This window comes from Macaca fascicularis, chromosome 11 (genome assembly GCF_037993035.2).
Source record: "Macaca fascicularis isolate 582-1 chromosome 11, T2T-MFA8v1.1".
In the NCBI taxonomy this organism is placed as follows: domain Eukaryota; kingdom Metazoa; phylum Chordata; class Mammalia; order Primates; family Cercopithecidae; genus Macaca; species Macaca fascicularis.
In genome coordinates this window covers 1,473,111-1,487,272 of record NC_088385.1, presented here as the reverse complement: position 1 = coordinate 1,487,272, position 14,162 = coordinate 1,473,111, and the positions used below count along the sequence as shown (strand labels likewise).

At 45.4% G+C, this 14,162-nt stretch overlaps 1 long non-coding RNA gene across 1 annotated transcript; it reads right to left on the bottom strand.

Annotated features, from left to right (window-relative positions):
• Positions 1-1,200: 1,200 nt before the first annotated feature.
• Positions 1,201-13,614, bottom strand: LOC141408005 (uncharacterized). The gene is made up of 2 exons (XR_012419843.1): positions 13,382-13,614; positions 1,201-1,920 (listed from the first exon to the last, which is right to left on the bottom strand). It is a non-coding gene; the product is annotated as an uncharacterized lncRNA (long non-coding RNA).
• Positions 13,615-14,162: the final 548 nt, after the last annotated feature.

Sequence of the window (14,162 nt, the reverse complement as noted above, 5' to 3'; positions counted from 1 at the left end):
GTGTATATGGCAAATTCTCCTCACCATTACCGACACTGGGTATTAATTTTTTTCACTATTGCCAAGCTGACAGGTGAAAATGATATGTCACTGTTATATTTTAATTTGTCATTCTTAGATCAGTCCTGAAGTCAAACATTCTTTCATAGATGTTTATTCATGCGGTGGCTATTTACTGTATGTGTACTATGTCACATACATAACAGTATTTTCAAATTTAAGTCATCTGCCTTTACTTTGTTTTTAATATCTTATTTTTTTCTTTTTAGAGGTGGAGTCAGACTATGTTGCCCAGGCTGGACTTGAACCCCTAGCTGACCTACTTTTTATAACTTTGATGGACAACTTTTGAGTATCTTGGGTCAAGTCTATCAGTTGTTTTCTTTATGATTTCTGCCTTTGATGTCGATATGGGTTTCATTCACTTTTAGCTGGCCCCACTTGGTAAGACAGCCAGATTCTGTTAAGACTTGCCAAGTCATATGTAAAAATCAGCTTTTGGCATATATCTCTTCTAGGTCTTAATCAGCTCCTGCTCTTAAAGGATTCCCAGGGCTATAGGCAGCAATTCAAAACATAGTTTCTCCCAAAAGGCTAATTAAGAGAGGCAATCCTTCTGCTGTGTTTACCAAGTTAATCAATGACTTAGGCTTTAAGCAGATATTCTAGTTGATGATGCTCTCTGATTATTACTTTAAGAAAATCTATGAATAATAATACTAGTAAGTGATATACACTCGTTTTTCATTTAGGAGCTTTTACATTTTTGCTTGCTTTGGACGGATAGCTAGCTTATTTTCTGGTAGTCCAGAAGGAAAGTAGAACAATTGCCTCCACAAACGTAGATCCACAAAAGCTGCTTCTTTCATATCAACTTGGATTTTTTCTGGAACAAAGATTCTCCCTTTTCGTCAAACACCTTGCGTATTCACTAAGAGTAACAGATGAACAGGAAGACTGTGGCTTGGCTATGTCAGAAGGGGCCTTCTAGGGTTTCCTGGCAGTTTCCCAGCCTCAAACACAGTTTTTTTAACAAGCTGTAAAATAGTTTCTTACAAGCCATCTTTTGCTTGGCAAAAGTGATGTCCAATGGAACGTTCTGTGATGATGGAAATGTTCTATATTTGTACTGTTCAATATGGTAACTGTTAGCCGCATGTGGCTACTGAGTGCTTAAAATGTGACTCGTAGACTGAGGAACTAAATTTTAAATTAAATTTTAATTATGTTAAATTCAGATACTCATGAGTAGGGTTATTAGATTTAACAAATAAAGTACAGGATGCTTAGTTAATTATCACTTACAGATCAGCAACACACAATTCTGTAGCTGAAGTACACTCCAAATCTTGCATGGAACACACTTATACTCTAAAATTATCCTTTTTTATCTGAAATTCAAATTTAACTGAGCATGCCATATTTTACCTAACAACCTTATACATGTGGCTAGAGGCTATATACTGGGCATTGCAGGTACAGAGTGTCCTGTTTTTTGCAAAGTTCTTCAAAATTACTCACAGACTCCTGTAGAATCTAAATCAAGGAGGAAAAAAAGTCATTATGATCATATTTTGACAAAAAAATAAAAAGCTGCCTGACTTCTGAAAGAAGGCCATGAGATACCACAGCCAGGTCTACTAAACCAATAACATTCAATTCAAAATTGCTTTTGGATGCCTTCTATGTGTAGAACAAATATTCAGTTCTGTACACCAAGACTGCCATGCAACTTGCTTAAGACCTCTGTCAGCTTGAATTGGTTGGTGTCTGCCCTGTACTGAGTGTCAACTAGTATGAATATCATCCTTCACTAGGAGGAGATGGGATAGGTCTTGAGATCTTTCCAGGAACTCACAACCAGTGGTGAAGTCAGACACCAGCTCCAAAAACAAACAAACATTTGCCAGCAATGGATTTCTGAAAAACAAACAAAAATAAAAAGTTATTTAATATAAGACAGATTCTGAGTGCTATACACAAGAAAAAATGCTTTGGGAAAGTAACGGGTCAGCCATAGAGGGGAATCACTGGGTGGGTGATATTACTTGACTATTTCTTTTTTTTCTTTTTTTCCCCAAGACCTAACAAACTCTCATCTTTTCTTCCAAGGGCTTGACAAATGAGGGTATTTTGTTGCTGTTGTCACCCAGGCTAGAGTGCAGTGGCATGATCATAGCTCACTGTAGCCTTGACCTCCTGGACTCCGGCAATCCTTAGTTGTGGGGCTGAGGTGGTAGAAGCTTGTTTGAGCCTAGGAATTCAAGGTTGAATTGCCGCCGCAGTCCAGCCTGTGTGACTGAGAGAGACCTTGTCTCTAAAAAATAAAAATAGGCCGGGCGCGGTGGCTCACGCCTGTAATCCCAGCACTTTGGGAGGCCGAGACGGGCGGATCACGAGTTCAGGAGATCGAGACCATCCTGGCGAACACGGTGAAACCCCGTCTCTACTAAAAAATACAAAAAACTAGCCGGGCGAGGTGGCGGGCGCCTGTAGTCCCAGCTACTCGGGAGACTGAAGCAGAACGGCGTGAACCCGGGAGGCAGAGCTTGCAGTGAGCTGAGATCACGCCACTGCACTCCAGCCTGGGCGACAGAGCGAGACTCCGTCTCAAAAAATAAAAATAAATAAATAAATAAATAAATAAACCAACAAACCAACATTTCTCATAGATTTTGAGTTTTAAATATGACTCAGAGTTGCACAGCAGGCTATGGTGGATACTCGGATCCTCACACCGGTAGCCATTGGCACCTCCTAGCTGAGTCCATCTCCTGGAATGGCTCTCAGCAAGGGCCTTGCACGAGGCTACACCCCTTCCCTGGGGTCACACAGCATTGAATGGTCGCTAATGGATACAAAGGCCCACACCTTGCCTCACTGGGGGTAACTTAGCAGTTTTGTCACTCTGTGCCCCGTAAGCCCAGCTGAAGCCTCTAGAGCAATGACACTATACTTCAGCTTCTCCCCCTGCCCAGTTCTGCTGCCCTGACTCCCAGGAGCTGTCACTCTGTACTCGCCGTGAACAGCAAACCAATGAGCCCTGCATGCACACCTCTGTCCAGGAGTCTGTTTCTGGGGAGCTTCACCTAAGACATGGGTTGTTGGAATAGCTTTTAAGTAACCCTCCAGATTCTTAGGACAAACTTCTAGCTCTATTGAGATGGGCTTCTCCTACTGCTTGGGAAAAATGAGACCTGAACTGTCTTTTTCCAGACAGATGTGCAAACTTCAGAGTCAGGAGACTTAGTGGTTTCTGGAATGAGAGAGGAATTTTCTGGGGCTGGTTATATTAAGTGGGATGACTAGACTGGCAGGTGCCCGCAATTAATCTTCCCATTCCTCGGTAAAATGCAGACAACTCAGTGAGTTCTGTAGATCTTTGAACGCCCTTACACTAATCCAACTCTGACCAACACAGTAGTCACTCATCACAGTAAAAGAATCCCAAGGACGAATTTCGCCCTCTGCTAGGAATAAATACTTCCTCTTTCTCCCATTAGGCCTCTCACTGATCCCTCTCCTGCCTCACTTTTCCTGCAAGACTAAAAGCTGCTCTTTGGAATCTCGGGAGTGGACCTTGACACCTCTGATTCACAATCACGTAACCCTGTGGAATCCGACCAACATCTCTCGTGTTGCCAGCTGTCATCTCTCATCTCTCCTCTTGGCTTTGTGCCTTCTTTCAGCTTAGCTGCAAAGCAGGGATGAGGCTAGAGGGGAGGGTAGTGTTAACGTGTGAAGTTCTTTCTATGCACCAAGCACTGGTCTGGGCACTTCACATTATTTCATTAAACCTCACCACAGCCCTACGAGGTAGAGATGGCTGCCCCACCCCCTGACACACACAACAAACACCACAGTTCAAAGGGTTACGTAATTTAGTTCTCTGAGATGTGTAACATCTCCTTTTTAGGAAGTCATCAGACTCGGCTAGGTCTGCATGGCACTGTGAAGCTGTGTCTTGGGTTAACTCTAATGTTACTAATGTTAGTCTTGGAAGAACTCAGTTTGACAGTGGTTTGGATATGAAAGGATCTCACCTGATTTTATTCCTAAGTCCTTTATGGTCTTAGCCATCCTAAGGTGTAGGTCAGAAGAGGTGTCTGAAACTGGGATGGTCTCCTAACAGCTGCCCAACATCCTTGGATCATGGATGAACTGATTAATGAATTCATGTAACAGGTGTCTGCTGCATTTTTACTGGGGACGATGTGCAGAAAGCGTTATTCAGGGGTGCTGTGGCCCAGTGGTTAAGAGCATAGACTCTCAAGTCAGGCCACTTGAATTCAAGTCCAGGCTGTACCAATCAGTAGCTGTGTCACATTATGCCAGATATGATATTAATCTTTTGGGACTTCAGGTTTATCATTTGTAAAATGAAGATGAAAATGCTTCATGGGAAGCAGGTGTGAGGCTTAAACAGCATTGTCCGTGTAAAGGGCCTGGCACACAAGTAACTGCTTGAACCATGTTATCTCATCATAGGACAAAGCAAGCCATGGCAGAATGGATCCGAATCTTAGGGAACACAGAGTCCAGGAAAGGAGATGAGCTGTGTGCATAAATAACTGTAACACAAAGTTAGAAAGTGATGGTGATGTGGCGGTAAAAAGCATATAATAAAACTTAGAGGAAGAAAAGATGACTTCTAGGTAAGGAGATCAGGGGATGCTTCTTGGTTGAAATAACATTCAAGCTGATAGATGATAAACACCATCGGTTTTAAACCTGCGAGTGGAAACCCTGTTGTAAACCAGCAAACACTAACTGAAGTCGAAAATAATACCAAATGACAGGCTGCTGGTGCAGAGTCCTGGAATACAGCGCTGTGCATCTGGGTGCCCGTGGGGCAAGATCAACACCGGGCAAAACCTGTCCAACCCACAGATCTGCTTTCCAGTCAGTTCCACAAGGGTCAGTCTGACCGAGGCAGGACTTCTGTCTAGTGACCTTCATCAGGACTAGCTCTGGAGAAGACTCCAAATCAATGACTGTCAGCAAGTGTTCACTAAGTGGATACCATGAGCCCAACACTGCAGGTGTCGGAAAGGCCACCACATGCACACACAAGTGACTCCTTCTCTCAGGGAGCTTATATAGTCTTGTTAGGAAGATAAGATTAACACACTACCTGATTTTTATGGCATTTATTGTTCTTTCTCCTGTTCATAAAAGCAATACGAGCTCACTGTAGACAATTCAGAAATACAGACCATTACATGTAATAAAAGCAAATTTATCCCAAATCCCACTATCCAAGATTAACCATAGTTAAAAATTCAAAGTATGATTGTTTACAGCCCTGTCCCCCGAGACAGGCGTCTTATCCCCACCCTCACCTAACACTTGCTCATAGGAGGAGATTCTCGGGTAAGTGGATCCTTCGTTTTCTTGTTCCTTCTTTCCCCTCTGGACATGTCTGCCTGGGAATGCGATTTGGCTTCAAGTACAGAGAAGGGAGTTATTTGAACGCTATTGCAGGTTCTCAGTGTAGCCGTCCATCAACAGGCAGCTCTGCGAAGCCTCCTGCTTCTTCTGCAGGTAGGCCTCTGGGCCTGGTGCTACCATATAAGGCAGGGAGAAAGGAAGCAACTCACACAGCCCTGCACAAAAAACCTAAAGCACTGTTCGCATTTGGGCAGGGGAAGGTCAACACATATTATGTTCCATATAGGGAAATGGTTTCCTTCCATAATACAGCTCCAAATTATACTGTATGAGAGAGAGAATATTAATTGGGCATGCGTGCGTGTGTGTGTGTGTGTGTGTAATCCTGGATGACTAAAACGAAATCTTCATTCTGCATCACTCACTGGCAGTGAGATCTGAAAAAGGACTCGTAGGCCATTTTGGACTGACCTGCAGAAGGAATGTCCCCTGTGGTGGTGGTCTAGACCAGAGATCCCAAACCAGGCGCCCCACGCTGTGTTGGCTTGAACAGTGTGTTTAAAAATCAAATTAGTTTTCAACATGAAACCTTCGGGAGACATCGTATGAAAATTTGGAATTCCAGCTTTGGAGGGAAGAGAGAGAGCAGGACGAGAGAGAATGAGAGTAAATGGATCTGACAATCTAAGGAAATTAGGTCTTTGGATTCGTTATGTTTTCCCAACTTATTATTTGTTTTTCGAATTGGTTGGGGGAGCTTTTTATTGCTGCTGCAGTTCGTTTTTGTTTTTATGCAGAAATTTTCCATTTTTATGCAGTTAAATTTCTCAATCATTTCTTTTGCTGCTTCTGAACCGTGTATCTTGCTTGGAAAGATTGAATCCCCACATTGGTTGGCTAGGGCTTCCATAATAAAGTACCATAGGCTGAGTGGCTTGAACCACAAAGAGATTTATTTCCTCACAGTTCTGGAGGCCAAAAGTCCACGCTCGAGGTGTAGGCAGGGTTGGTTTCTTCTGAGAACTCTGTCCGTGACTTGTAAGGTACCGTCTGCATGTGTCTTCACACGGTCTTGTCTCTCTGCTCGCCTGGGTCCTGATCGCTTCTTTTTTTTTTTTTTTTTTTTTTTTTTTGAGACGGAGTCTTGCTCTGTGGCCCAGGCTGGAGTGCAGTGGCATGATCTCAGCTCACTGCAAGCTCCGCCTCCCGGGTTTACACCATTCTCCTGCCTCAGCCTCCCGAGTAGCTGGGACTACAGACGCCTGCCACCTCGCCCGGCTAGTTTTTTGTATTTTTTAGTAGAGACGGGGTTTCACCGGGTTAGCCAGGATGGTCTCGATCTCCTGACCTCGTGATCCGCCCGTCTCGGCCTCCCAAAGTGCTGGGATTACAGGCGTGAGCCACCGCGCCTGGCCCTGATCGCTTCTTATAAGGACACCAGTCACGTTGGATTAGGGCCCACCCTCACAACTTCATTTTAACTGAATTACCTTTCCGAAGACCCTATCTCTAAATACAGCCACATTCCGAGATACTGGGAGTTAGAGTTTCAAACATGAATTTTGGGGAACACAATTCAGTTGATAACATCCCTCGGAATTATTTTTTTTTAATTCTCCCGTGTTTTGTTTCGGTACTTTTATGGCTTTATTTTTAAATGTTAAATACGTGATTCATCTGAATTTTGTTTGGTATAAGAAATGAGATAGGGATCCGATTTTATGTTTTTCTAGATACTAAGGTAAATGGTTCAGCTCCATTTATTAGTAAACTTTTCCTTCAGATCTTAAAATTCAACCTCTGTCTTACACTCCATTCCCCTGTATATTTGGCCTATTTCTATATACTGTTTTGTACCATTAATCTGTCTATTCCTGTGGCACTACCAAGCTTTTAATTATGATACTTTTACATTTTCACCTTCTTGGGTAAATCTTCCTCTGCTGTTTTCTGTTTCCGAATTTTCATCATGTTTTTGCACATTTACTTTTCCCAATATACTTTAGTGTTGCCTTGTGTGATCCTAAAATATTCTGATAGCATTTTTCACTGGGATAGGGTTAAAGCTATAGATGAATTTAGGAAGACTTTACATGCTTATGTTGTTGAAAGACTTCCTTAGCATTGCATATCCTTTGTACCGCTGGAATTTTGAACCCACATGCACTATTTTTATGACAAGGAAAAATTTAATTTCATTCTTAAAAAAAATAAAAAATAAAAGAACACAGCAGAGGTAAACAATGATTAGTAGAGATAAATTTATCTAGAGGAGCCATTTTGGAGCTCCTTAAATTCTAAACCCCACAATTATAACTTCTCCTCTGTTTACGGATGTCTTACTTTCTCACGGTTAGAATAAAATAGATTCGGCAACTCATTCTGACAGTCTGCATGGTGTACTAAGGAGAAATGTTAGTTCTTCCCTCTGCTCTGTCTCATTTCTGCCAATTCAAGAGGTACACTCCTCCGTCAGAGATGGTCTAGGCTGAGAGGCAGACTGCACACTTGGCAAGTTTCCCTAACATTCCCCAACCAAGGCGGTCATTGTCTGGCTAAACCGAAAAGGGTCAGGTTTCCAGTGACAGTGAAGCTGCCTCAGGTCTTCCTCCCACCTCACCAGCAGCTGCTTTTCTCTCCTGAGCTCAAGTGTCTTCCCTGCCCCTCCTACAGAGCTGCAAGCCTAAGGAGAGAGCTGCAGCAAGCAACGCGGGCACCTTAAATGGTCTTCATGTCTGTAATGTGGTGAGGAAGTGACCCTGGAATTATACTTCTCTATGAGTCCTCCTTCCTTCCTTCCTTCCTTCCTTCCTTCCTTCTTTCCTTCCTTCCTTCCTTCCTTCCTTCCTTCCTTCCTTTCTTTCTTCCTTTCTTCCTTCCTTCCTTTCCTTCTTTCCTTCTTCTTTCTTTCTCTTTCTTTCTTCTTTCTTTCTTTCTTTCTTTTCCTTCCTTCCTTCCTTCCTTCCTTCCTTCCTTCCTTCCTTCCTTCCTTCCTTCCTTCCTTCCTTCCTTCCTTCCTTCCTTCCTTCCTTCCTTCCTTCTCTCTCTCTCTCTCTCTCTCTCTTTCTCAGAAGGAGTCTGGCGCTGTCACAGGCTGGAGTTCAGTGGTGCGATCTCAGCTCACTGCAGCCTCCACCTCCCGGGTTCAAGCAATTCTTCTGCCTCAGCCTCCCCAGTAGCTGGGATTACAGGCACATGCTACCATGCCCAGATAATTTTTGTTTTCGTTTTGAGACAGAATTTCACTCTTGTTGCCCAGGGTGGAGTGCAATGGCATGATCTCAGCTCACTGCAACCTCTGTCTCCTGGGTTCAAGCAATTCTCCTGCCTCAGCCTCCCGAGTAGCTGGGATTACAGGCATGTGTCACCACACCCGGCTAATTTTATACTTTTAGTAGAGATGGGGTTTCTTCATGTTGGTCAGGCTGGTCTCGAACTCCCGACCTCAGGTGATCCACCCGCCTTGGCCTCCCAAAGTGCTGGGATTACAGGCGTGAGCCACTGTGCCTGGCCCTCTATTTTCTTTCTCGTCTCCATTTTCTTCCATTCACTCCTCTGTTCGTTCACCCGTTCTTTCACATGTAGCACATGAGAGTGATCCTACTAAGATGTAAGCCAGAACCATGGCATCCTCTGCTCATAGCCCTGCACTGGCGTCTCCCCTCGCTCAGAGGAAAAACCAAAGGCAAAGGCGTTACAATGGCCAGCTTAGGCTTCACATGATCTGTCCACCGTCCTCACTATCTGTGACCTCATCTCCAGCTTCTTTCCCTGTCATTGACTCACTCCACCACATTGGCCTCCTGGCTGTCTCCTTATTGCCTGGAATGCTCTTACTTCAGATGGCCATATATTCTCACCTCCTTAAGTTCTCGATGCAAATATCACCATCTCAGTGGTTAGTAAGACAGTATAAATAGAAAAGAGATGGGGGCTATGGCCCAGCCCAGTGGCTCACGTCTGTAATCCCAGCACTTTGGGAGGCCTAGGTGGGCGGATCACCTGAGGTCAGGAGTTCAAGACCAGCCTGGCCAACATGGCAAAACCCCATCTCTACTAAAAATACCAAAAAAAAAAAAAAAAAAGTTAGCTGGACGCAGTGGCACGCGCCTGTAATCCCAGCTACTTGGGAGGCTGAGGCTAGAGAATCGTTTCAACCTGGGAGGCGGATGTTGCAGTGAGCAGAGATCGCCCCACTGCACTCCAGCCTGGGTGACAGAGCCAGACTCCATCTCAAAAAAAAAAAAAAAAAAAGAGAGATCAGGGCTCTAGGTGATATGGTTTGGCTCTGTGTCCCCACCCAAATCTAATCTCAAATTGTCATCCCCACGTGTGGAGGAAGGGACCTGGTGGGAGGTGACGGGATCGTGGGACGGTTTCCCCCATGCTGTTTTGTGATAGTGAGGGAGTTCTCAGGAGAGCTGATGGTTTTAGAAGTGGCGGTTTTCCCTGTGCTCTTCTCTCTCTCTTTCCTGCCACCACGTGAAGAGATCTTTCCTTCCCCTTTGCCTTCCACCATGGTTGTAGGTTTCCTGAGGCCTCCCCAGCCATGCAGAACTGTGAGTCAACTAAACCTCTTTTGTTTATAGATTACCCAGTCTCAGGCTGAAAACGGACTGAGCCCTGTGTGGTTTAGTTACTTTACCTATCACACTATTAGAGTTTGGGTAGAACACAAGGGTCCTGCAGAAGAGAACAAAAAGAATAATCAGAGACTGGAGAGTAAAACAAGGAGGTTGTGGTGTCGTTGAAGCCGAGAAAGGAGCTTGAAGAAAAACAGAGTTCCCAGCTACGGCGAATGCTGCTGAGAGGTCCGGTAGTAGAAATGAGTGTAGATTCATAGGTTCAAGCAACAAGCAAGCTAGATAGTGTTGAGAAACATGACAAAATCCGTTTTTCAGTGAAGGGATGGGAACAGAAGCAAGGTAGTGCAACCGAGTATTCACAGTTTTTTCTAAGAGATATTTAAATTATTTTTCTCTCTCTCTCTTTTTTTCTCACTCCCTGGGTTCCCCATTTCCTACTTAACCTTTTAGAAATGCAAAGATAGCCTTTTACTTCCCCTTCACCAGACACTCCCTACAGGGCAAGTTCATCTAACTGTGCTTCCAGATCGAACTCTCCTCGAGAGTTAACAGTCCATTTGCCGACCAAAGTGTGCCCACAATGGAACGCTCACCCTCCAGGAGGTTGCCCAGAGAGATAGCAGTCAAACAGCATGCCCACAACTCTCTCAAACTTGGAGAGTTTTCAGTAGTAAGATGCCAGCAGTCACCAGCTCGGCTGCCCAGTAGATAAGGCCCTACCTTGCTTGCTTCCTCCCCTGCCTTTTGAAAGTGCCTGCTTTCTGCTCCAAAAGAGAAGTGTACGTTTAAAGGCAGGATGCCTGTGCCTGTTCCCCTAAGCTAGCTTTGGAAATAAATCCCTTTCTTTCTACCAGACCTCACTCTTGTTGTTGAACTCTGCAAGCAGAGTGACTGACTTGCACGTCAGTTCCAGTAGGAACAGGAGGAAGGGGAATGGAAGGTGAAGGAGTAGCCTGTGAAGACTTAACTCTTCCAAGAATGTTGTCTCTGAAGAGATCAGAGACAAGGAAGGGTCCTGGAGAGAGAGGAGAAGTCAAAGGGGAGAGAAGCATGTAAATAGTGGTAGATTGGCCGGGCGCGGTGGCTCAAGCCTGTAATCCCAGCACTTTGGGAGGCCGAGATGGGCGGATCACGAGGTCAGGAGATCGAGACCAGCCTGGCTAACACGGTGAAACCCCGTCTCTACTAAGAAATACAAAAAATAGCCGGGCGAGGTGGCAGCGCCTGTAGTCCCAGCTACTCGGGAGGCTGAGGCAGGAGAATGGCGTGAACCCGGGAGGCGGAGCTTGCAGTGAGCTGAGATCCGGCCACTGCACTCCAGCCTGGGCTACAGAGCGAGACTCCGTCTCAAAAAAAAAAAAAAAAAAAAAAAAAATAGTGGTAGATGGAGTGAAATTAAAGACACAGGAAAGGGAAGGGATAATCAAAGAAGCCAAGTCCTTGAGAAGGTGAGAGAAGATGACGTCAGGGACACAGGTGCAGGAAGAGAAGGATTTATCACAAAGTCAGTGAAGCCAAAGACTTAGGGCTCCTCACTTACACGGGCCATCTTTCAACACTTACATTTTATTTATTTATTTATTTATTTATTTTTATTTTTATTTTTATTTTTTTTTTTGAGACGGAGTCTCGCTCTGTCGCCCAGGCTGGAGTGTAGTGGCCGGATCTCAGCTCACTGCAAGCTCCGCCTCCCGGGTTCGGGCCATTCTCCTGTCTCAGCCTCCTGAGTAGCTGGGACTACAGGCGCCTGCCACCTCGCCCGGCTAGTTTTTTGTATTTTTTAGTAGAGACGGGGTTTCACCGTGTTAGCCAGGATGGTCTCGATCTCCTGACCTCGTGATCCGCCTGCCTCGGCCTCCCAGAGTGCTGGGATTACAGGCTTGAGCCACCGCGCCCGGCCTACATTTTATTTATAATTTTATGTTCTTTTTCTTAAAGAGGCCCCTCGAGTGATGTAGGTTTCAGGCCCCCACAAAACACGGTTCTGTCCCTGTGTGGAGGGACTGGCCTTTGATAGGAAGAGAACTGCCCCAGTGTTTCTCAAACTTGAGTGATGACAGGAAAGCAACCCCCAAAAGTCTAACCGATAGAGAACTATAACAGAGGAACCCCAGGCATTGGTGTCCCTCTGTTTGAGAACCACTGGTCTGCTTGAGACATTCACACGCCTGATTGGGAACCACAAGACCTGAGGTCTATGTCTGACTTTACCTGTACCATGGAAAGGGCCGGCTTCCTGGGCAAGCAGCCTGTAGAGGGCCAGAGTTCTCACGCCTGGTTTACTGCTCTGCTGTCACTGTCCTGCAGTTCCTCATAGTAACTGAACACGGGGTCCCACATTTTCTTTTTGTAAATGGGCCCTTCTGTAAATGGGCCCTGTAAATTCTGTAACTGGTCCAGGTCAAACATTATGATTTAGTAGTCTTATTTTGTGACCTTGGGCAAGATACTTGACTTTAAAAAAAAAAATTGAGCTGGCGGGGCACGGTGGCTCACGCCTATAATCCCAGCACTTTGGGAGGCCAGGGCGGGTGGATCTTCTGAGGTCAGGAGTTCGAGACCAGCCTGGCCAACATGGTGAAACTCCGTCTCTCCTAAAGATACAAAAACTTAGCCGGGCATGGTGGCAGACTCCTGTAATCCCAGCTACTCAGGAGGCTGAGGCAGGAGAATCGCTTGAACCCGGCAGGCGGAGGTTGCAGTGAGCTGAGATGGCGCCACTTCACTCCAGCCTGGGCGACAGAGTGAGACTCTGTCTCAAAAAAAAAAAAAAAAAAAATTGCTCTGTGTCTGGGTGTGGTGGCTCACCCCTGTAATCCCAGCACTTTGCGGGGCCAAGTCAGGAGGATCACTTGAGCCCAGGAGCCTGAGACCAGACTGAACAACACAGGAAGACCCCTCTCTGCAAATAATTTAAAAGTTAGCCAGGCGTGGCGGCACGTGCTTGTGGTGCCAGCTACTTAGGAGACTGAGGTGGGAGGATGGCTTGTGCCTGGGAGGTCGAGGCTGCAGTGAGCTGTGATTATGCCACTTCACTCTAGCCTGGGCAACAGAGCAAGACCCTATCTCAAAAAAAAAAAAAAAAAAAAGGCCAGGCGTGGTGGCTCAGGCCTGTAATCCCAGCAGTTTGGGAGGCCGAGGTGGGCGGATCACGAGGTCAGGAGATCAAGACCATCCTGGCTAACACAGTGAAACCCCTTCTCTACTAAAAATACAAAAAACTAGCCGGGCGCGGTGGCGGCGCCTGTGGTCCCAGCTACTCGGGAGGCTGAGGCAGGAGAATGGCGTGAACCCGGGAGGCGGAGCTTGCAGTGAGCTGAGATCGCGCCACCGCACTCCAGCCTGGGCGACAGAGCGAGACTCTGTCTCAAAAAAAAAAAAAAATTGAGATATAATTAACGTACCGTAAATACTTGAGTTGTTTGTGCCTCAGTTTCCTCATCTTCAAGAAGCCACAACAAGTCTCCCTTCCCAGGTAGGTAGTGTGACCGTGAATGCAAGTTGTCAATGAAGGGCAAGGAACGTTCTGTGAGCCCTCCTGGGAGCTGTTTTCTTCCGCGAGGCGAGTGCTCACACGTGCTGCTTATCATGCTTGGGCTTCTTGCAGCTGCTGATGAAGCTTCTATTCTTAACCCACTCTGACATGCTTTTTTTTCTTCCTTTTAACACCCAACAACATTTGCCAAATGAGACCTAAGTACATCGATCACATCATACTCTTTCCCAAGCTCTCTCTGCTCGCTAGAGTTTGAGTCTGTCGGTGATTCTCCTGCATAGAAGGCACAGCTGATACACATTCAAGACGGGCGAGGCTTTGGGTTAAGTGCTTTGGGTTCCCTTCTTTTAATGAGAATGCTAAGACCATACCTCAGCAGAGCTGGCAAGAAGAGGGAAAAAAAGAAAGGGAGGATTGCTTCTAACATTTGCAAGGCCCAAGGCACAGGTGAAGAAAGAAACTCTAGACTTGATATTTAAAATGTATAAATTAAGCAAGCAAATTGTTAACATGTTATATTCTTCTACCTTGACAAATATGTTGTCATAATGTTGACCAGGCTTAAATGTAGAAGTTTGGATCTCCTTGGAGTTCTTGCAGGAACACAATTGTGTGAGGTGAGCCAGACTCTGGTCCTCTCCACTTCTTTTCCCATCCTTGGCTCAAAAATTTTTAGGGGATGATAGAGA